We start from the raw sequence: 23,549 nt of genomic DNA on the forward strand, positions 1-23,549 counted from the left end.
TCAGGATCATAGGAAAACCACATGCCAATGCATATAGGCTAGAGTACCCTAAGAGTAAAAAGCTATTAGGTCTCAGGAACGTGATCGACATAAAGAAGTTCATAGGTAGTGAATGAATTCTGTAGGGAGGAGGTTGTTCTGTAACCTCGACACAGTGTGGCAGCTGTGCAGTCCCAGCTGTGTGAGATCTTCTTTCCCATTTCGGGTCTCACTGATTCTTCATCTTTCCTATCTACAAAAATTTCGACCCCTTCTTTCCAATACGAAAATTTTCTGAAACCAATGAATTCTGTAGGGAGGAGGTTGTTCTGTAACCTCTACAAAGTGTGGCAGCTGTGCAGTCCCAGCTGTGTGCGATCTTCTTTCCCAATTCAGATTTCACTCACTCTTCATCTTTTCTGTCCATCTAAAATTTCGACCTCTTCTTTCCATCACATTAAATTTTCCGTCATGGCTATCAAGCCATGAGTTCTGTAACCTCTACACATGTGGCAGCTGTGCAGTCCCAGCTGTGTGAGATGTTCTTTCCTTTTCAGGTCTCACTCATTCTTCATCTTTCCTATCTACCAAAGTCTCGACTCCTTCTTTTCAATACAAAAATTTTCCGTCATGGTTATCAAGCCATGAGTTCTGTAACCATTCTATCCACCGATTAGTGAAAAGAAGAAAAAAAATACCTACTGTGACAAACCTAACTGTGACATAAACAACAGAGAAGTATGATGTAATTAAGATACAAATTTATTTGAGTAACAAGTATGTATAGAACCCTGGTAATATTGTAAGTACAAAGTGTTGTTTTATTGGAAATGGTCCACCAACAGTTATTTAAAAAGATATACAAATTCGTGTACAAGCAGGATCTGAAGTTGCAGTGAAACCTATTGTATGCTGTAGAGCTAACTAATTAATAGTAAAAGAGATTGCTTAGTGTTATGAAAAATATGCAGATAAGTTGTAAGAATGAACTCTCCTTGTGTAGCAAGGAATGGCAGTGTAATAGAATTGAACAGTGTTTGTGGTTGAGACGTGAAGGACACGTCTTTGAAATATGTATAAGGTTGGAACTGGCCGTTATTCGGTGTAGTGTGTGACAGGACACACCTACATGTATTGAGGTTATAAGTTGGAGGCGTGAATGCGACCATAGGTACCCTTATGTTAGATGAGACAGAGCAGCTTATGGTGTCCTATAGGTTTAAGGAATTTAGCATTACGTTCGTCCATAATTACTTAATGCACTTTAGTGGTAGGTCGAGAGAGACTACCTGTGGTTTCAGCGACCGATCGAGTGGAAATGGATTGCCACGTGAGCAAACTGATCAGCTGCAATACACTATAGATATGAAATAAATGTGCTATCCTATGCTTTAAATGTTAATAGAGTGAGTGTTAAATAAGTACATACACTAGCAACATAATTGAGTAACATAATGGCACACGTGAAACATTATTTATAGCTCAGCATAAATACACTTCGATGAAGTAAGTACATAATTGCAGATGTGGAATTGACACAGCAGCAGAGGACCAATAAGTGGATTTAGTTGTCAACTAAACGTAGTGTGTTTTGAACACTCAGAACTGTACTATTACCACAAGTTACTCACATGTACAAAGAGACTGAGAAGACAACTACTAATCAAATATACTCATACTATCTCTAAGGATAAGATAATCAAAGATGAGTCAGCTAAGTAAAAAAATACAAACGTATCAAGAATGTACCGAGCATTGGTTCAGTGTTCCGGCCCAGAAATGATAAATTGCGATTAAATAGGATTTATGATTCTATGCCTTGAACATAAATTTTCTCTAGTACGTGACTAACGGCGTTTTGAGCCCTTTGGTTACCGATTTTATGACAGTTAAGTAACCGCGAGTGTAAAATTGAAAAGGTTCTGTTAACTTTGTTCCAGTAACATATAGAAAGATAAAATGTATATATCCCCATTTCATTGTGACCCTTGCCGGCCGCGGTGGCCGTGCGGTTCTGGCGCTGCAGTCCGGAACCGCGGGACTGCTACGGTCGCAGGTTCGAATCCTGCCTCGGGCATGGGTGTGTGTGATGTCCTTAGGTTAGTTAGGTTTAAGTAGTTCTAAGTTCTAGGGGACTTATGACCTAAGATGTTGAGTCCCATAGTGTTCAGAGCCATTTGAACCATTGTGACCCACCCTCAAATATAAAGTGAACAGAGTCTGAGGCACTCTTTTTGTTTGTTCTACAGGACAAACCAGATAATGGCAGCCTGGTAGCTGCGTGAAAGCGTGGAGTAACTTGGACAAAACTCATAGTGACCCCTCCCCTTTCCCATGTAATTTAGAGTGAACGTGAAGGACGCACACCATAGCAACTTCCCCTCATCTACCCTTGTGAATGGAAGTGTAGAACGCCAGCCAAAGCGGCTACAACCACGTGTGTAAAAATGAAATTGTCATGATTTGTGAAAGTTTCTTTCAGGTTTAGAAAAGACTGCTAAGATATAATTATCTGTTTATGTATCATGAATAACTGTGTTATTTTCTTTGAATTTGTATATGTAAAAATGTATTTAATGGATTTAAGATTTTCATAATTTTACATATTTTTATGTGTTTGTTTGTCTAAGGCAATATGTATGCCAAAGTGTTTCATTGATTTTGCTTAAATTTTGAGTGATAATGTTGCCTAAGAGGCAGTGAACATGCCAGCAATTTATATAATTGAAGTAGGTAATCAGTTTTCTTTTAATATTTCTATATGTTTACATTTCAATTTTAACTTTTCATAGGGAGTTAAGCTGTACTCTTGCTTCCCTTTTGTAATTAAATTTTTTTCTTCTTTTTCTTTTCCATTTACAATAAAAAAATTAAGTAGAGGGTGATGTAGGGAAGCAGCCTACTCACGCCGTAAAAAATTCACATCAGTCTTTCCATTGTGTGCCAGCCTAGTCCGCTGTAACTAGCTCTGACGTCATAAATGTTGCGCAATACTTTAAAAATCAAGTAAATAATCTGAAACGTTAGCATGTCAGGAGTAATACTAAATCAATATGTGTTGAATATCAGTTCAAAAACTTTAACCGTTTTCGAAATTTGGACGTTTTTCTGTAAAAATCATTGGCGCTACAGAAAAGAGCTAGAAATTTAAAAATTTGTATTTAGATTCCTTTTGCATAATAATTTAGTAGAAACAGTATTCTGGATCTCACAAATTAAAATTTTGGTTGAAATTCATGATTTTCTGGTTTTTGTCTTAGAAATTAAGGAAGCAAGATAGATTAAGTAGGCGAATAAATAAGGCTAGGATGTTTAAATTTACGTAGAAGGGAGATCCGCTATAATCATAAAGATGTGAGAAGTTTCAGTTGAATAACTATAGAACTATAGCGATAGCTTATCTCCAAAGGGCAAGTTCAGAGCTCGTCTACTGCGTGTAGTGTAATTAAATTAATTCTCTCCCCCAAAATATTTGACTTAGCCATGGCAGACTTTTATTATGATTACTTACATGTGTGCTGAATGCACATTTAAATTGAGAGCTTCATCGGCCATCAGCAAAGGAAGCGATGATTTATTCAATAACTTAAAGTGGTGCATTACTAGCCCAGCGGCTAGTCGGGAGAGCGGAATTGATCAGGCGTTCCCTTAGCCGTCCGCACCGCGGCTTTATATATAAGAACGCTGCGCGAGAGAGAAAGGCCCCAGTTCTCTCCAGACGCTGAATAGCACACCACCTGTGCCGGGAGTCGCGTCAGTATCATTGCTATAAACAGCCTCCGATGCCGTAATAAGTTACTCAGGATACGCATAACCATGAAATCATTTTCGAGTGAAGTGTTAATTCTGGGATGACTTTAATGATCTATCTTCAGTTTTCGTATGTCGTATTTTCACGTGCCGTCGCAGGACAGACATTCTACCATTATTTAGCGTGGCGTTTGATGAACATTAATCATCAAATTATGGCGAGCATTCACTTAAACATTTAATTTGAACAGTTATAGTTGTATCAGCGCATTAGACTCTGAACTGCTCTGGTAGTTGGATTGTGAGGATTCTTTTTGGTCTGTGACTTTCAGAATATAGTGAACATTTTTAGAGAATCGTTTTTGATTATGAATCCCAAACAGTCTCCTAATTTCTCAGAGCTATAAGCTGAAACTATAAGTGTATTTCTCAGATGAAGTGGGCACTAGGAATTCGAATTACAGGGTTCACATTTTGTTAATCACTTTCTGGTGGCCAATATTGTAGTTAGAGAGCCAGTGTTGAGAACGGCAAACAACAGCATTAAATACATAATAGGAACATTTATATAACAAATAATTCCACCCGCCGCCCCACATATGGTTAATCGGCCGGGAAATGCATCTTTTCTACATTACACAAAACATTTTAAATAAACAATTAATTCCACCCGTCGCCCCACAATCAGTCCCCTAGAACTCAGAACTACTTAAACCTAACTAACCTAAGGATATCACACACATTCATGCCCGAGGTAGGATTCGAACCTGCGACCATAGCGGTCGCGCGGTTCCAGACTGAGGCGCCTAGAACCGCTCGGCCAAACACATTGCTTTCTTTAGTTTACATTGCTGAGCAAACCATTATGTCTACTGCCCACTGTGATATTTAATGCCACTTGGTGGTAATGTGGATACGTGAAGTTATTAGGAAAGTATACATGCGTAGCAAATATGAATGGGAAATCATTCTAGGAACGATGCAGGCCGGAAGTTGGGAAATCCAATGACGTAACCGACTTTGAGGAAAGTAAGGAATGGTATTTAACCTCCTATTGACAACGCGGTCATGAGACAATGGAGCATAAACTCGTATTATGGAAAGATGAGGAAGAAATCGGCCATGACCTTCCAGAAGGCCTTGCCAAAGGGGAGATCTTTATTGTCACACACCTGGGAACGAGCATGTCAAAAATGATGAAGCTAGTACGCTGCTCGAATGGTACTGTCGTCAGCATATTCAGAAAGTGGTTGAAGACTGGTGAAACTACAAATAGGCGACAAGGTGTCTTGACTCAGACTAAATTTTTCACTCTGCTGCAGAGTGTGCGCCAATATCAAAGTTTCTGGCAGATTAAATCTAAGTACTGGGTCGAGACTCGAACATGGGACCTCTGCCTTTGTGGGGGGGGGGGGGCGTGGGGGGGGGGGCGGGGGGCGGGGGCCGGGCGGGAGGGCAAGTGCTCTATCGACTGAACTACCCAAGCGCGAGTTCGAGTCTCGGACTGGTACACAGTTTTAATCTGCCAGGAAGTTTCATTTCAGTGCACACTCTGCTGCGGAGTGAAGAATTCGTTTCGGAACCATCTCTCAGGCTGTGGCTAAGCCATGTCTCCACAGTACCCTTTCTTCCAGGAGTGCTGGAAGGATAACTTCCAAGAAAAATTTGGAAGGTAGGAGATATGGTACTTATGGAAGTAAAGTACTGAGGACGAGTCGTGAATTGTGCGTGGGCAGCTCAGTTGGTAGAACACTTGCCCACGAAAGGCAAAGGTCCCGAGTTCGAGTCTCGGTCTGGCACACAGTAGTAGTAGGGAAAGAGGGGTATCAGCATATTTTGTTAGTGTGGGCTGCCTTCATCTGGGGAAAGCATAAATTCAGGGGAAAATCTGTTGTTCTGCTTCAAGTCAGCCCTTAACCTACTGTTCACTTTTGATTACCAGGTCCTTAAACTATTGCTCTGCACCACTTTTTTCTATCAGATCGATATGCAATTTAATTAAATTGAGAAAGCCGATTGATTTATGACCCTTAGCCATTTTTCTACTGAGTGATTATGGTCAGTAGTCCTTCTGAGAGACTCCCACCCCTCCCCCCTCTCTCCTCCTCCCCCTCCCTCATCCCCTCTGAAAACTCACCTCATCAACACAAGCACACTGATGTGACCCGTCGATGGTAGGTCCCGGGACTCCAGATGGCCGAGCTGAGGCCAGGACCCACCACACCGTATTTCGTCAGGAGGCCGAGCAAGTTCAATAGTGTCAAGGGACAGTGTAGAATGATCCAGTGGTATTCGGAAGTATTCCCTTATTCAGTTAGTTTACAGAAGTGTAATGTCGGTGCGCCGCCCGGGCACTGTTTCGCGAGTCTGGCTGTCTCAGCACTCCTGGATTGCCAACACCACTGCTGTGGTCATCAAGGCCACCTGACGATGGAAGTCAGCCGCGTTCACCTGGTCACCGCCCGCTAAGGCATAGCGACTAGCGCTGCTATACTGCCCGCGATTCCGAAAACTGTTGCAGTCCCTGGTCCCCGCCGCCCTCCGCCCCTTTTGCTCTGCTCTGTCTGACCATGGGATGAATGTGGTTGTACTGTTCACCCGTGGCCCTCGGCCGCTTCTGCTCCCAGGATAGGACTGGACTCGAACCCACCCCCTCCTGGACGCTATGCCACAACTTGCCGCAAGTGGTGTTTGTCGGATGACAATACCTGCCGCCATCTCTAACGCTGTTTCAGCACTGCTGTGCCTCCCGCAGCGTATGCCTCTCCCGGACCCCGGTACGCCATGTGAGAAGCGAATGTGGCCCGTCCTGGACCCGCTGCAGTTCGCTGTCACTGTCCTCCTTCAGGCAGAATGTTCAATCTCCAAGTACCCGGCTGCTATTCTGTCCCACCCCGGTGTTGTGTCCCCGGAGGTGGAATACAGCCCGAACAAATACATAGAAACAAAGTGCAGGTTTACACAGAATATTTACAGCATCGCTGCCAGACTGGCCCCTATAAGTGTAGACTAGCACAGGTCTGACCCAACTCTCGACTGACCTGGCACACTTCTCAAGCTAAAAGTGCCTGACTATTTATATTGCTTTTCCCCTCGCTTCTGACGTAGTATCAGAGAGAGACAGAAACTATGGCAGGGGTAAATTCCCACATGTCAGCCACTTACAAAACGGCACTCCTGGCTCTGGCCTACTGCCTTGCCTCATACGTTGCAATAACTTAAAGCAACGCTGTGGTTCCCTGCCTCGCTGTTGCTCCACTCCAAACAGTACGTGCAATATGCCGCTGCAGCTCCTGGCTCCTGGCTCCTGGCTCTGGCCTACTGCCTTGCCTCATACATTGCAATAACTTAAAGCAACGCTGTGGTTCCCTGCCTCGCTGTTGCTCCACTCCAAACAGTACGTGCAATATGCCGCTGCAGCTCCATGCCATGTTTACTCTGTCTGGCCTACTGGCTGCCGACTATTACCACACACACTGCCAGCAGCCCCAGACCTCATCCCCTTTACCGAATTTTAACAAAATTCCCATTTTCTACGAGTAATACTAGTGCAGCAACACTTTTGATATCAAATTAATTGACTAATTAATTAAACCAAACAATTAATTAACCCCTCTAGCTCTGGTAAATCCGCTGAGCCTCATCCTTCCCTACCCAACCTGAAAATGGTGGTCTGTGCTGGTGAGGAATGAACTCATGATTACAAAATTCAAATATGTAGCAAAGGATATAACGTTTATTAATACAATTCAGTTCCCAGGGGTTGGATCTCCCTTGCTCATCATTCTCTGCTGTAGTGGGAGAGACAGATCTTGTAAAATACATCGAAAAGAAGTAATGCATGCACAGGCAGAACTACACCCACTAAGGGCCCTGCGACCACCATCAAGTCGACTGCCACACAGCCAGCCACCTCATGCGACGTGCAGAGCAGAAGTCATGCCAATCTCCAAACAAAGCATCAGGTGATGCCAACCCTTTGATATTGATACCTGAGAAATTTCCACCAAAACAATACCCTCTTCCTCTCCATCTCTCCATCTTCCCATCTCCCCTCCTCCCCATCTCCCCTCCTCCCCATCTCCCCTCCTCCCCATCTCCCCTCCTCCCCATCTCTGCACCCCTGTACCCCCCTCTCCCCCCTTCCATTCCCACTCCCATGCCCCCCTCACCGCTCATGCAGACCTGCTTTATAAACCTGTAGCACGTAGAACAGACATTCGAGAAGAAGTCATATGCCACAATAACGTGACCTTTGTCCTGAGCACAATAGTGGATACCAGATAAACCCCCCAAACTGTGGATGTCTCGGAAATATTCCTTGTATCTATTAGATTGACTGACTAAGTAATTAAATCGGATATCTTTTGTGTGCATCCAGTTTTTGCCTTGCATCCTATTGGTGGATACTAGGACTGATATATTTGGAGGAATTCGTTCCCACAACTGCCCAGTTTCCAAACCCTACTGGTCCCCCTTCCAGATTTGTATCGCTTGCCTCCTGTTAGTTGATACTGGCACAGTTAAGTCATTTGGTAGGAAGTCCATTACATTCGAGGTAGTTCAAAATTTCAAATTTCAGCTCAGTTGCATGCTATGTCCTTAAAAAATTAATGAGAGGGGCTGAAAACATGCGTGCTCACTATAAAAAAATCGGAAACAATATATCGATCAATTGAGAATTTGATGTTGCAATTGGGTTCTTAAAGCACTATAGAATTCCTAAATTGGTTCTCTCCATTACATCTGGGAGGAGGAGCAGGAGGTGGAGGAAGAGCCTATTGCATGAAATGATAGAGAGAACAGCAAATACCACTGCAAGAGAGTCAACTGCAATGTATTGAGAAGATGACACATTTAAATCACAATACCATCCATCGTAGTAATAGTTGTTATGGCTAAGTGTCAGAGATCACTGAAAAATTTGCACGTCCTGCAATCTCATGTCCTGATATCCACAAGCAGTGTCCCAGGCCAAATGTTGCACACCATCAGTTGCCACTATGGGACACACATCACAGTTATTGTGCCAGGACTGCAGCTGGACTTAGCCTATCAGAGAGGAGCGCCTAGTTGTGTAGGGGGTCGAGGATGATTGAAGTTCAATATTATCAATACGTCCAGTGCCAACACTTGACAGTGATCAATATTGAATCACTCAATTTTCCACAGAGAATATATGCAAAACACACACTCACAGAAACCGCCCAACATATACTGAGTATTCGATCCCTCTTCAGCTACCCAGAGGGCACTGCCACCAGGACTTGTTCCCATTGCCGTGCGGAAGAACTGACTAGTCAGTCAGCCTGAACTTTTCTTTGTACCCACCCTCAAAACAGCCTTAAGCTGGAAATGTCAATTCATCCCGGATACCGGCTATCTCCACCATGCACCGTGCATGTCAAGCTGTGTCATCCAAGGAAACCAGCCACATATTTATCAGAGTAATTACAATTAAATATTACTATTGCAGCCCCACTCTGATGACATTTACCCCTGTGGGTCTGCGGGTTATATTAGGCCTGAGGTTTTCCTCCCTGCCATAAGAGGCGACTAAAAGACGTCTTACACATCTTGGCCTTTATGTGATGGTCCCCTGTAGGGTTTGACCTCCATTTTGCAAAATTTTCCCGAAGAGCGAGCCTGTTGGGAAAGGGTGCCTTACATGGTGCACAGTCTCCATCATGCACTGAGCCCTCTCGCATCCTTCATCGACGTGGATCTGCACTTCTGCTCATTCTCAAGCTGTTGGGCGAGGTCACCATCCTGGGTGAGTTTCCCTCCATTCTCTGTGTAATATCGCTTTTTGCGCTGTCGACGATAATGGAGTTCTTAGCTCGTTTGCGCCTGATATTTAGCATGGTAGCCAGTCCATTGTGGTGGGGCCATCATGTACCCTGTTGGTTGTAGCCCCCTGACCGCACATGGATCGCTATGCTGATGCCTGCGCAATTAACTCTCCACGTATGCCAAGGAGTAGATGCCCATTACCTTGGGGCATTGGGACTCCTGACAATGGCCATCCTGCTAGGTAGCTTTTTCTGCGGCCAGGTGGCGCCTATGCAGAGGGCCTCTGGTTGGAGTGCGTGGCATCAGGGCGGATGACACGTCTTGAAGCGTAGTACGTCATCTCTCGCTGGTGGTCAAACACCAGCAGTCTCTAAGCAGTCAAGGTGTAACTTCAATGCTAAGAAATAGGGCCCCAAATTGCCCCCCCCCCCCCCCCCCCCCCCGCCTATGGCACCTCATATGTGCAAGAGTTGCTGACGAATCTTTCTTGTTAATGAAACCTCAGTTTTTTGTGGAGCATTTAGAGGACAAGTTTGGGGAGGTGGAGAGCTTGTCCAAAATGTGGCCAGGGTCAGTCATGATCAAAACAGCATCCTCTGCCCAGTCATGGGCACTACTTGCCTTTGAAAATCTGTGGGATGTTTCTGTTTCCATCACACCCCATGAGAGCTTAAATATGGTCCAGGAAATCGTATTTCACAGGGACCTTCTTTTGCAGTCTGACGATGAGCTGAAAGCCAATTAAGAGTGACGAGTTGTCCATTTCATCCGCCGCGTCCACTGGGGTCTTAGGGATAATCAGGTTGCCATTGGTGCTTTCATCTTGGCCTTCGAGGGTGACACATTACCCGATAAGGTCAAGGTGATGATCTACCGCTGTGACGTAAAGCCATATACTTCTCCCCTGATGTGGTGCTGGAAGTTTGGACATATATCTTCCCGCTGTACATCCAGCGTCACCTGTGGAGACTGTGGATGTCCTTCACATCCGAATACTCCCCGTGCCCCACCTCCCATCTGTGTTAGCTGTGGAGAGCGCCATTAGCCTTGCTCGCCAGACTGCAGGATTCTCCGGAAAGAAAGAAAAACAGTGGAATACAAGACCGTGGACCGACTGACCTACACTGGGGCTTAGAGAAAATATGAGAGGCTACATCCTGTGCATATGACGTCAACCTACACCGCCACTACAACAATGGTTCTACCATCTTCTGTTGCACTGCATACAGTTGGCTCTGAAAGTTGCCAGACTCCACCTGCCCCCTTGAAGGTGGGAGGCACTACCCTCCCTGTTGCTCCTGCACAACCTACTTACGGAGCAACATCCTCCCCCCAACAATCAGGGATGTCAGTCCCATTTCTCAGCTGGAGGAGTGTAACCCTTCTTCAGCTCCTCTCGCCAGGAAAGGATCCCCTGGGTTACTCCCTTCCCAGGATCCTGCCAGTGGCAAAGCTGACACCCGCCAGAAGCTGAAGCAACCACAGGTAGCTGGCTGTAGGGCTTCACGGTCCTCCTCAGTCTCTGAGACTGATTCAGTGAAACCTTCCCAGCTGGACAAACCTAAGGAGCAGTGAGACAAACCTAAAAAGAAAAAGACCTGCAAGAACCAAGGCCCTGTTGGGGCACCCACACCTCCACTATCTCCAAGCTCTGTGTCTGACGATGAGGTGGAGATTCTAGGGTCCACTGAGGACCTAGATGTCGTTGGGCCGTCAGACACAATGGATCTCGATAGCACAGGTACTCATCTGGTGGCAGCAGGTGACCCTGAGGCATAGACTGCCTCATTGAGTGTTTCATGACTTCCCAGTCTCATGATCACGTCATCCTCCAGTGGAACTGTGGCAGTTTTTTCCACCACCTGGCAGAGCTAAAGCAACTGTTAAGGTTTACACCTGCTTTCTGCATTGCCCTCCAGGAAACCTGGTTCCCAGCAGTGCAGACCCCTGCACTCAATGGCTATAAGACATATTACAGGAATCGTAGCGACTATAATAGAATGTCAGGTGGAGTTTGTGTCTGTGTCCTGAACTCAGTATGTAGTGAACCTGTGCCCCTTCAAACCCCTCTTCAAGTTGCAACTGTCAGGATATGAATGACGCAGAAAATAACTGTCTGCAACGTATATCTTCCTCCAGATGGTGCAGTACCCCTGAATGTATTGGCTGTACTGATTGATCAGCTCCCTAAACCTTTCCTACTTTTGGGAAATTTTAACGCACATAACCCCTTTTGGGGTGGCGCCATGCTTACTGGCCGAAGTAGGGAGGTCTAAAATTTACTGTCACAACTCGACCTCTTCCTCTTAAATACAGGTGCCCCCACAAATTTCATTGTGGCACATGGCACTTATTCAGCCATTGATCTCTGGGTTTACAGTCCTGGCCTTCTCCCATCTGTCCACTGGAAAGCACATGACGACCTGTGTGGTAGTGACCACTTCCCCATCTTCCTGTCACTCCTCTGGCGTCAAGCCCAAGGACGCCAACCCAGATGGGCTTTAAACAAGGTAGACTGGGAAACCTTCACCTCTGCTGTCACCGCTCAATCTCCCCCACATGGTGCCATCGATGTTGTCGTTGAGCAGGTCACTACAACGATCATTTCTGCGGCGGAAAACGCGATCCCTCGTTCTTTAGGGTGTCCCTGTCGGAAGACAGTCCCTTGGTGGTCGCAGGAAGTCGCTTAGGCAATTAAAGAGCGTCGGCGAGCTCTACAGCGACATAAGTGGCACCCTTCCCTAGAGCACCTAATAGTCTTTAAGCGGCTCCCTGATCACGTTTGCTGGTTTATAAAACGACGGAAACAGGAGTGTTCGGAGAGATAAGTATTGACCATTGGATGCCATATGTCACCTTCTCAAGTCTGGACGAAGATGTCATCTTTTTGGTATCAGACCCCAGTAGGTGTCCCTGGCATTAACATCAATGGCTTGTTATCTATGGATGCAAACGTGATTGCCTAGCACTATGCTCGAGGATCTGCATCAGACAACTACCCCCCCAGCCTCTCACACCCTCAAAAGGCAGATGGAAAGAAAAGTCCTCTTGTTCACTACACGCCACAGTGAATCCTATAATGCCCCATTTACAGAGTGGGAGCTCCTCAGTGCCCTTGCACACTGCACAACACAGCTCCTGGGCCGGATTGGATCCACAGTCAGATGATTAAACATCTTTCGTCTGACTACAAGCGACATCTCCTTGTCATCTTCAAACAGATCTGGTGCAATGGCGTCTTTCCATCGCAATGGCGGGAAAGAACCATCATTCCGGTGCTCAAACCTGGTCAAAACCTGCTTGATGTAGATAGCTACCAGCCCATGAACATCACCAACTTTCTTTGTAAGCTGCTGGAACATATGGTGTGTTGGCAGTTATGTTGGGTAATGGAGTCACGTGGCCTATTGGCTCCAAGTCAGGAAGGCTTCCACCAGGGTCGCTCTACCATTGATAATCTTGTGTCCCTCGAGTCTGCCAATTGAACAGCCCGTTCCAGACGCCAACATATGGTTGTCATCTTTTTTGACGACACGATCTGGTAACATCATATCCTTGCCACATTGTATGAGTGGGGTCTCCGGGGCCTGCTCCTGATTTTTATCCGAAACTTCCTGTCGCTCCATACTTTCCATGTCCAAGTCAGTACCTCCCATAGTTCTCCCGTATTCAGGAGAATGGCGTTCCACAGAGCTACGTATTGAGTGTCTCTCTATTTTTAGTGGCCATTAACGATCTAGCAGCAGCTGTAGGGCCATCCATCTCATCTTCTCTGTATGCGTTTCGTATTGCTCCTCCAGTACTGGTAATGCTGAGCGGCACCTACATGGAGCCATTCACAAGGCACAGTCATGAGCTCTAGCCCATGGCTTCCAGTTTTCAGCTGTGAAGTCGTGTGTCATACATTTCTGTCTGCGTCACACCATTCATCCAGAACCAGAACTTTACCTTAATGACGATCTACTCACTGTAGTGGAGACATATCGAGTCTTAGGACTGGTTTTCGACGCCAAATTGATTTCGTCATCTTAAGTGGAAGTGCTGACAGCACCTCAATGCCCTCTGCTGCCTGAGCAACACCAATTGGGGTGGAGATCGCTCTACACTGCTGCAGCTCTACAGAGCCCTTGTTCAGTCCCGCCTTGTCTATGGGAGTCTGGTTTACAGTTCGGCGGCGCCCTCAAAATTGTGTCTACTCGACCCAGTGCACCAGTGTGGCATTCGCCTAGCGATTGCAGCTTTTAGAATGAGTCCAGTGACCAGTGTCCTGGTGGAGGCCTGAATCCCTCCATTGAAGGTTAGATATGCACAATTTCTCACCAGTTACGTTGCCCATGTTCGTAGTTCTCCTGCACATCCCAATTACCTTCTCCTTCTCCCAACGATGGTGGTTCATCTCCCACATCGGCGGCCCAGGTCAGGGCTTATGACTGTGGTTTGCATCTAGTCCCTTCCATCTGAACTGGAGTCCTTCCCATTACCACCTCTCCTCGAGGTCCATTCATGTACACCTCCATGGTGTACATCTAGGCTGCAGATTCTTCTGGACCTTTATCGTGTCCCTAAGGACTTGGTTAACCCTTGGCTCTCCATTTTCACTTCCTGTCGATTCTCGACATGTACCAGGGCCATGAAGTGGTTTACACCGATGTCTCGATGGCTGATAGTCATGTAGGCTTCGCATGGCTTCATGGTGGACACATTGAACAGCACTCATTTCCAGGGGGCTGCAGTGTTTTCACTGCAGAGTTCACGGCCATATCTCATGCTCTTGAGCACATCCGCTCATGCCCTGGTGAGTCATTTCTCCTGTGTATTGACTCCTTCAGCAGCCTACAAGCTATCGACCAGTGCTACCCTCGCCATACTTTGGTAACGTCCATTCAGGAGTCCATCTATCCCATGGAATGGTCCCATTATTCAGTGGCGTTTGTGTGGACCCCAGGACACATCGGAATTCCAGACATGGAGATGGGCATTTCCGAAACTGACCTGCATTCTGTCTTACACTGCAGGGTTTTTTGGCTTCAGGAGACAGAATGTCATAACAGTACACACAACAAACTGCATGTCTTTAAGGAGACTACAAATGTGTGGAAGTCTTCCATGCAGTCCTCCCACAGGAAATCAGTTGTCCTCCGCCAGCTCCACATTGGCCATACGTGGCTAACCATGGTTACCTCCTCCATCGTGAGGACCCACCTCGGTGTTGCTGTGGCTCACAAATGATGGTTGTCCACCTCGTGCTGGACTGCCCACTTTAGCTGCTCTGCAGCGGACTTTTATCTTTCCCAGCACCCTACCTTCGGTGTTGGGCGACAATGCCTCAACAGCGGCTTTAGTTTTCCGTTTTATTCATAAGGGTGGGTCTTATCATTTGATCTAATTTAAGTGCATGTCCTTTGTTCCTCTGTGTCCTCCACCCTAGTGTTTTTAGGGTGGAGATTTTAATGTGTTGCAGAGTGGCTGACTTCTCCTTTTGATTACCATGGTCAGCATGCCATGGTAATCTGCTCTCTTGTTTTGATGTCTTCCACATGTTTCTTGCATCTCTCTGTGCTTTTCTTGTCCGTTTTTGTCCATTTTAGTGTTTGTTGCCCTTCTGTCATGGGAATGTCTTTTAAACCAACCAACCAACCAACCTGATGACATTTAACGAAGAGTGACGTATCGGAAATACATCCTCCTGATTGCTGTGGCTCTGGAAATATCAGTTCTATATCCCTCTTATCACTGGATATAATTTTCCATGTAAAATCCTTCATCCTCCTTACGGCTATCGGTGCACTGAAATTGCAGTCTCACATCCCAAATCCATACTTCCATTCTGACCTGACGGTCATTTTCTTTACACATGTTGGAACAATGACCATGGTAACTCTACACCCCAAAACAAAGTTTATAACCCTGCTGGTCACAGAGAATCTATCACACATCTTCTACTAAGTATAATATTTCGCCAATAACTGAATGCTGGTGACAGCAGACAATACTGATCGAAAATCCCCAATTGATGGACATGCCTCATTTGTTTTTCTTGTGAGTGGTTTCAGAATGTCTTAGGAAGAGACCTAATCCTCTTATAAGCGACCAGATGTTAAAAACACTATCTCAACGACCATATTACTGTCACCCTGCATAAAAAGCGGTCTTTGTGCTACTGGTACATACAGGTATTTTTAGAAATATCCACATTAAAAACTATACATGCTTTATATATCGATTTATGGTATTTCTTCAGAAGTTCTGTGATACATATATGGCGTTATACTCACTGCTTTGCAAGAACACAGCCAAAAATCCGTTAGTAGCCTCCTATTTTTGACAATCCATCTGCATCAGTTACGTAGTTGGGTGACCTGGAAAGCAGTTTAAAATAGGTAGCTTAAAGCATAGCGACCACCACTACCCTTTTTTACCTATATGAATGTCTGTACTGTGCAGTCATATAGCTACATTTGCAATCTAGTGTATGGTACACAGACAGTGGTGAAGGATGGTTTAGCGATGATACAGAAATTACAAAGCATGCTGCTGTGTTATGCGTCAGCATTGAAATTATTGAAAAACTGGCAAAATTACTAAAATTGATTAGATTAGAGATTAGATTAGATTAATTATTCGTTCCACAGACCCATAAAAGAGGGAATCCTCCTGGGTGTGGAACATGTCAGATAAACACATTACAAAAATGTAATTAGAAAAAGTTGAGTTTCATTAATTTTCATGATCCTCAGTCAATAAACAGTAAAATTATGTAAATGAATTAAATTTAAACTTCTAATATTTACAGGTTTAATACTCACATCTGCTTTCATTAAATCCATCATTCAGACATTTGCTAGTTTCTTGGGTGTTACAACCAAGTATTGTCAAAAATTAAAGTAAATTATTCATTTCAGTGATCCTCAGTTAAGAACAGTCAGATTATGTACAAGATTTAAAATTAAACTTCCGCTATTTACAGACTTAAGACTTACATCTGCTTTCCATACATTCATCATTCACTTAGGTTACTAGTAGGTAGTTACTTGGCTGTTACAACCAAGTATTCTCAAAAATTAAAGCATAATAAATCTTCATTAAAATAGTCTACTGCACTTGTTGAGAAACTCATGGACCGAATAGAAGGAGTTGGCCACCAAAAATTCTTTTAAATTATGTTTAAGTTGTGCCTTGTCTGAAACTAAACTCTTAATGCTTGCTGGTAACTTATTGAAAATATGCGTTGCTGAATACGGGACTCCTTTCTGGGCAAGAGTAAGTGATTTTAAATCTTTATGTATATTGTTCTTATTTCTAGTATTGATACTGTGTACTAAGCAGTTAGTTGGAAAAACAGATGTATTATTTACAACAAACTTCATTAAGGAATAAATACACGGAGAAGCTGTGGTTAATACGTCCAATTCTTTGAATAGGTTTCGACCTGATGTTCTTAGATTTACACTACTCATTACTCTTATTATATGGTTCTGTACTCTAAAACTTTTTCTCTGTTTGTGGAGTTACCCCAAAACATGATACCATATGACACAATGGAGTGAAAACAAGCAAACTATGCCAGTTTTTTATATTTATGTCTCCTATGTCTAACATCATTTGCATTGCAAACACAATTAAAATATATAACAGATTGTCTAAAAATGTGTCAATCAAGACTGACAAATTATTTAAAGAAAATGTACATAACTTCTCGTTAACTAATCCATTCTATTCATTAGAAGAATTTTTAGAAATGCCCAATATCAACTTAAATATGTAAAAATTTATTTTGTAAAGTTAATAGGTTAAGTGAACTGACAAAGTCTATTGCATGTAATAATACTGAATGACCAATAAAGAATCTGAATCTGAATCAGACTTGTTTATGCGCTTTAGCAGTTCGTTAGTATGTTGCTCCCAACCGAATTTATTATCAAGTTGTAATCCCAAGAATTTTACACTCTCAACTTCTCCTATTTCCATGTCATCATATATTATTGCACTATCAACTGTGGTCCTTGTTACAGTACATTGTCCCATATTGACAGTGTGTTTTCCATCCCATCTGTCCACTGGTATGCTATTGATTACCGCATTATGATTGACTGGCACAACTTGTATGAGACAGAGAGAGTCTTGGTGGGAGAAACACCTATCAGGGGATGGCCAGCACCGAAACAATCATTGTATACATGGCTGCAATACAAGAAATCAGTGTTCTTGGTCTCTTCAAAATGGAACACCTAGACATCTGCTATCCCATCACTGTGAATGTTGAGATTAAATGTAGAAGTCATCAGCATCAGGTAGGTGTTTGGAAATGATCTACAGTGCCATAAACTCTTCCAGTTTCCATATGTTGTGATGTCTTCCACATTTTTGTCAGTAAGATACACCGCCTCTGTCTTTTATTTCAACCATCCTGTGTAGTGTGGGAGCAGTATAGTTTTCACCATATGATTTCCAGCTTTTTGTGAGAGCCAATGGATCAAAACACGTTAATGTCAGTTTAGCACCTGACACCGACCTCGAAGTCGTGGAGGAAAGACAAAATGTATGGCGGTGTAGAAACCTGTAGTCATACACTGCTTGGATATGTTACAGCAGAAAAACAATGTATCAAACTGCTTTTGGAAGAACAACATGGAGATCCTCTCTTGTGATTGATAGTCTGCAGGATATGGTCCATCTACAGTAAGGGCGACGAAGCTTTACACTGATCTGTGCATGTGGCTTCGATCACTGGACACCTGTTCCAATGGACCAATACCTGTATATTTAATAGAATTGCCACATATTCTCGATTTCAGCACACAGGCGGTATTTGTTTTTGATACATTGGAGGAGAGGTATGTGGTAATACCTTGTCGACTTATCAGCTGTGTGACGTTAGTGGAGTTTTTACAGTTCAAAGTTTTTCTCTCTTGGGTGGTACAAAATGATGAGGATAGAGAGAATGTTTAGGTGACAGATACGAATGCACCCTCATGGACGCAGATCTCATTAGGACTTCAGTGCCTGCATGTAGTTTGGAGACGGACCGCAATGCAGTAGCAAAATCCTCGTCCTCCTTCCAGTTCTCGTATGATGTGGAGTATTTCTAATTTTCCCAATAAGATGCACTACCGTAACTACTCGTACTGTTTTCTACTATCTCATGTTGCAGGAGAAAGCTTCGTTTGGCCCTGGCCTTACACAATGTACACGGTTGGCAGAGCTGTGACAACATATTCCCATTTCCATCAAGTGGTCAAAACACAGTCCTGTCGCATTACGTCAGCTCACCCTGTTTCTCCACAGGATGTTAAAGGTCTTAGACATAGCACTTTCAGACTTCCTCTCAGTTCCAATTTAAATTGGAATGATGATATGGACAAAGTTGTTGGGAGGCCAGGGCAAAAACTAAGGAATAGTTAAAAGATGCGGAGGGACTGTCTAAAACCTCGAGGGAGTTTTGCTGTATCAGGCCTTTAGCAAATAGATTCGAAAAAGATGACTTGTTTCGAGATATGATTGTACCATGAATATGATCCACCAGTTTCTATAATCGCTAACACCTCTCCACAGGATCCAATGCAAGAATGTGGTTGCAAGGAGCCACTCGATTTCAAATTGCAGACAGTATTTCTACCAGAAAGCGTAATACTGCAGGTTTGAAAATCCGGTGTATTAGTCATAGGATTTTATACATTTCATATGACCTCAACAACTATCATCCTCCCTCGCCCATAACCCTGTGGGTATATTGCAGAACCCCTGTTACACTGTCTGCGTTGTGTAAAGATAGAATTGTTACAAATACAGTTTGTTAGCATGGGAAATAGCTAGCAGCAATAAGAGGAGGTTGCAAATATTGGCTTAATACCACGTTCCTTAGCCAAATAGCTAAAAAATCCGGTGGTGATTTTATTATGAGCTTACAACACTGACAACATGCATGTGTACTTTCGTTCTGTTAATACACACCATGCTGTCACCGTCTGTAGTCAGTATCACGGTATTGTTATGGAAGACCACTTCATTCAGAAGCAGTACCATACATCGATATACAAAGCATGTATAGTACTTAACATGGATATCGTAAGTGATATCTGTATGTGCCTGTAGAACCGAGACTCCATTTGATGCAGGGTGACAGTAACATGGTCGTTGAGATCGTGTTTTTAACACCTGACCACTTAAAAGACGATTAGGTCTCTCTTACCAAGACACATTGGTACCACTCGCAAGAAAAACAAATGACGCATGTTCATCCATCGGGAATTTCGCTCAATGTTGTCTAGTACCAACAGTAGTCAGTTATTGGCGAAGTATTATACTTAGTAGGGGATGTGTGATAGATTCTCTGTGATCGGCAGGCTTATAAATATGTTTCGGGATGTAAAGCTACTGTGGTCATTGTTCCAACATGTGGAAAGAAAATGACCGTCAGATCATAGGGGAGATACGGATATGAGATGGGAGACTGCAATTTCAATGCACCAATAGCCACAAGGAGGATGAAGGATTTTACATGGAAAATTATGTCCAGTGATAAGAGTGATATAGATATCGATATTTCCAGAGCCACAGCCCTCAGGAGAAGATATTCAGAATATTTCACTCTTTGTTGAAAGTCATCAGATTAGGGCTGCAATAGTAATAGTTAATTGTAATTACACTGATAAATACGAGGGCAGTTCAATAAGTAATGCAACACATTTTTTTTTCTGAAACAGGGGTTGTTTTATTCAGCATTGAAATACACCAGGTTATTCCCCAATCTTTTAGCTACACAACACTATTTTTCAACGTAATCTTCATTCAATGCTACGGCCTTACGCCACCTTGAAATGAAGGCCTGTATGCCTGCACGGTACCATTCCACTGGCCGATGTCGGAGCCAACGTCGTACTGCATCAATAACTTCTTCATCATCCGCGTAGTGCCTCCCACGGATTGCGTCCTTCATTGGGCCAAACATATGGAAATCCGACGGTGCGAGATCGGGGCTGTAGGGTGCATGAGGAAGAACAGTCCACTGAAGTTTTGTGAGCTCCTCTCGGGTGCGAAGGCTTGGTGAGGTCTTGCGTTGTCATGAAGAAGGAGAAGTTCGTTCAGATTTTTGTGCCTACGAACACGCTGAAGTCGTTTCTTCAATTTCTGAAGAGTAGCACAATACACTTCAGAGTTGATCGTTTGACCATGGGGAAGGACATCGAACAGAATAACCCCTTCAGCGTCCCAGAAGACTGTAACCATGACTTTACTGGCTGAGGGTATGGCTTTAAACTTTTCATCGCCTGTAACAATCTTTGACAAGAAATTGTCACCCTCAGCCACATGACGAGCAAGCAATTCCCCACGGATGGTTCTCCTTTGCTCTTTATGGTGTTCGGTTAGACAATGAGGGACCCAGCGGGAACAAACCTTTGAATATCCCAACTGGTGAACAATTGTGACAGCACTACCAAGAGAGATGTCAAGTTGAGCACTGAGTTGTTTGATGGTGATCCGTCGATCATCTCGAACGAGTGTGTTCGCACGCTCCGCAATTGCAGGAGTCACAGCTGCGCACAGCCGGCCCGCACGCGGGAGATCAGACAGTCTTGCTTGACCTTGCGGCGATGATAACACACGCTTTGCCCAACGACTCACCGTGCTTTTGTCCACTGCCAGATCACCGTAGACATTCTGCAAGCGCCTATGAATATCTGAGATGCCCTGGTTTTCCACCAAAAGAAACTCGATCACTGCCCGTTGTTTGCAACGCACACCCGTTACAGACGCCATTTTAACAGCTCCGTACAGCGCTGCCACCTGTCGGAAGTCAATGAAACTATACGAGACGAAGCGGGAATGTTTGAAAATATTCCACAAGAAATTTCCGGTTTTTTCAACCAAAATTGGCCGAGGAAAAAAATGTGTTGCATTACTTATTGAACTGCCCTCGTATATGGCTGCTTTCTTGGACGACACAGTTTGACATGTGGCGTGCATAGCAGAGGTAGCCGATGGCCAGGATGAATTGATATTTCAGGATTAAGACTGTTGTGAGCAGTGGGCACAAAGAAAAGTTCTCGTTGGCAATGGGGACAAGTCCTGGCGGTGATGCCCTCTGGTTAGCTGAATAGTGAAAGAATACTCAATAAGTGTTGGGCAGTCTCTGTGTTCACATGTGTTGCATGTATTTTCTGTGGAAAATTGAGCAATTCCATATCAATAACTGCCAAGTGTTGGCACAGTTCGGGTGGTTTACTAGGCATCCATTACATTGTTCAAGACAAAGATGGCATTACTGTGGTACATGATAGACACTAGCCACTTTTTCTCGAATGTTTTTGTTACACCCACTACAAGTTTCCATATCAGTGGTAGTGTGAGAAGAAAGGGATGTACTGACTACTAATGCTAGGTCTGCATGAGTTTTGAGGTGGGCAGTGGAGGGGGATGGAAAGGAGGAGGGCTTAGGGGGGCATCTTGATCTGTGTGTTTTTTGCCTATGATGGTTCACGCAAACAGGAAGCATCCACTCGAACATGAAATGAAATATTATGTGGCTAGGGCCTCCCACTGGGTAAAACGGTCACCTGGTGCAAGTTTTTTGAGTTGACACCATTTCAGTGACTTGCACATCAGTGGAGATGATATGATGGTGATGATGGTGATGATGATGACAACACAACACCCAGTCCCTGAGCCGAGAAAAATCTCTGACCCAGATGGAAATCAATCCCGGGCCCATGTGCATGGCATTCTGTCGTGCTGGCCACTCAGCTATTGGGGAGGACACTTGAGCATGAGAGAGAGAGAGAGAGAGAGAGAGAGAGAGAGAGAGAGAGGGGGGGGGGATATTGTTTTGACAGGAATTTCTCAGGTATCAGTGTCAAAGGTTTGCCATCACCTGATGCTTTGTTCTGCAACTAGCGTGACTTCTGTTCTGTGTGTTGCAGGAGACATCTGGCTGTGTGACAGCCAATGTGACAGGGGTTGCTATGCCCCAGGCTGGTGTAGTGCTTCCTGCACATGCAGGAATACATGAAGCAGCTGGCACATGGTGCAATCAGGGAGTGGTGGTGCAATGCCCTGCAGTTGGTGCAAAAGATTGTTAGCAGTGTAATTACTTGCAATGAGTTATGTTAATGGTATTCCTTGTGTGATCAGAATAATAATAAGTGATATATTTTCAATTAGTTATTTTCTATGTATTTTACAAGACCTGCATCTCCCATTACAGAAGAGAATGATGAGTAAGAAAGATCCAACCTCTGTGAACTGAATTTTATAAGTAAACAGTATATCCATTGCAATGCATTTGAATTTTGTGCCATGGGATGCCTCCTCTCCAGTACAGACCCGCCATTTTTAGGTGTGTATGGGGAGTGGGAGGTTGGGCAATTTACCAGAGGGAGAGGGGTTAATTAATTGAGATATTTAATTAATTAGTCAATTAATTCAATATCAAAAGTGTGCTTGTATCAGTGTGGGGGAAGAAGGAGGGTAGGGGAAGAAGTGTGAGGATTTCTCAAGAGGACAAATTACCCCCAGCGGTCATAATCCACTTAGCAGATCAACAGGTTAAGGTCATAAATTAATCACCTGTCAATTTAAATAATTGCCATATTAAGTTGGATGTCAATTTTATATCAAAAGTCATGTAGAACAATAGGTAAAACACCCATCAGTCTAAAGAGAACAATAGGCTAGAGGCTGACACGGAACAGAACAATAGATTTGCTTCTGATGTAGGCAACCAGCACTAACAAAATGTACTGACCTGCCGTTGCCCTACTACTCACAGTTTTAATCTTCCAGTAAGTTTCAAGGTATTTGGACTTCTGCACCTCATCACAGAATGTCAAAGTCAGAGGCCTGCCTTCCTGTGTCGAGGACTTTCATGTACATATCCAGCAACCAAGAATGCAAACCAGTTATATGGCAAAGGTGACAGCTATTCTGATGGCAGAGAAGGGATGTCTGTGCTATGCATGGTCACCAGGGCCAACCCAAGTGCCACAAAAGGGCACTGGCCCTGTGCTGAAAGCAGTACCAGCATTGTCTTG

At 44.1% G+C, this 23,549-nt stretch overlaps 1 long non-coding RNA gene across 1 annotated transcript in view; it reads left to right on the plus strand.

The window, feature by feature from the left end:
* The window catches only part of LOC124607341, a 225,276-nt gene extending 202,600 nt beyond the window's left edge, over positions 1-22,676 (plus strand). Inside the window, exon 2 of the long non-coding RNA XR_006978810.1 lies at positions 22,440-22,676. This is a non-coding gene — a long non-coding RNA (uncharacterized LOC124607341). The remainder of the gene's footprint in view (positions 1-22,439) is intronic.
* The last annotated feature ends 873 nt before the right edge of the window (positions 22,677-23,549 follow it).

Source organism: Schistocerca americana, chromosome 3, assembly GCF_021461395.2.
Source record: "Schistocerca americana isolate TAMUIC-IGC-003095 chromosome 3, iqSchAmer2.1, whole genome shotgun sequence".
NCBI classification, from domain to species: Eukaryota; Metazoa; Arthropoda; class Insecta; order Orthoptera; family Acrididae; genus Schistocerca; species Schistocerca americana.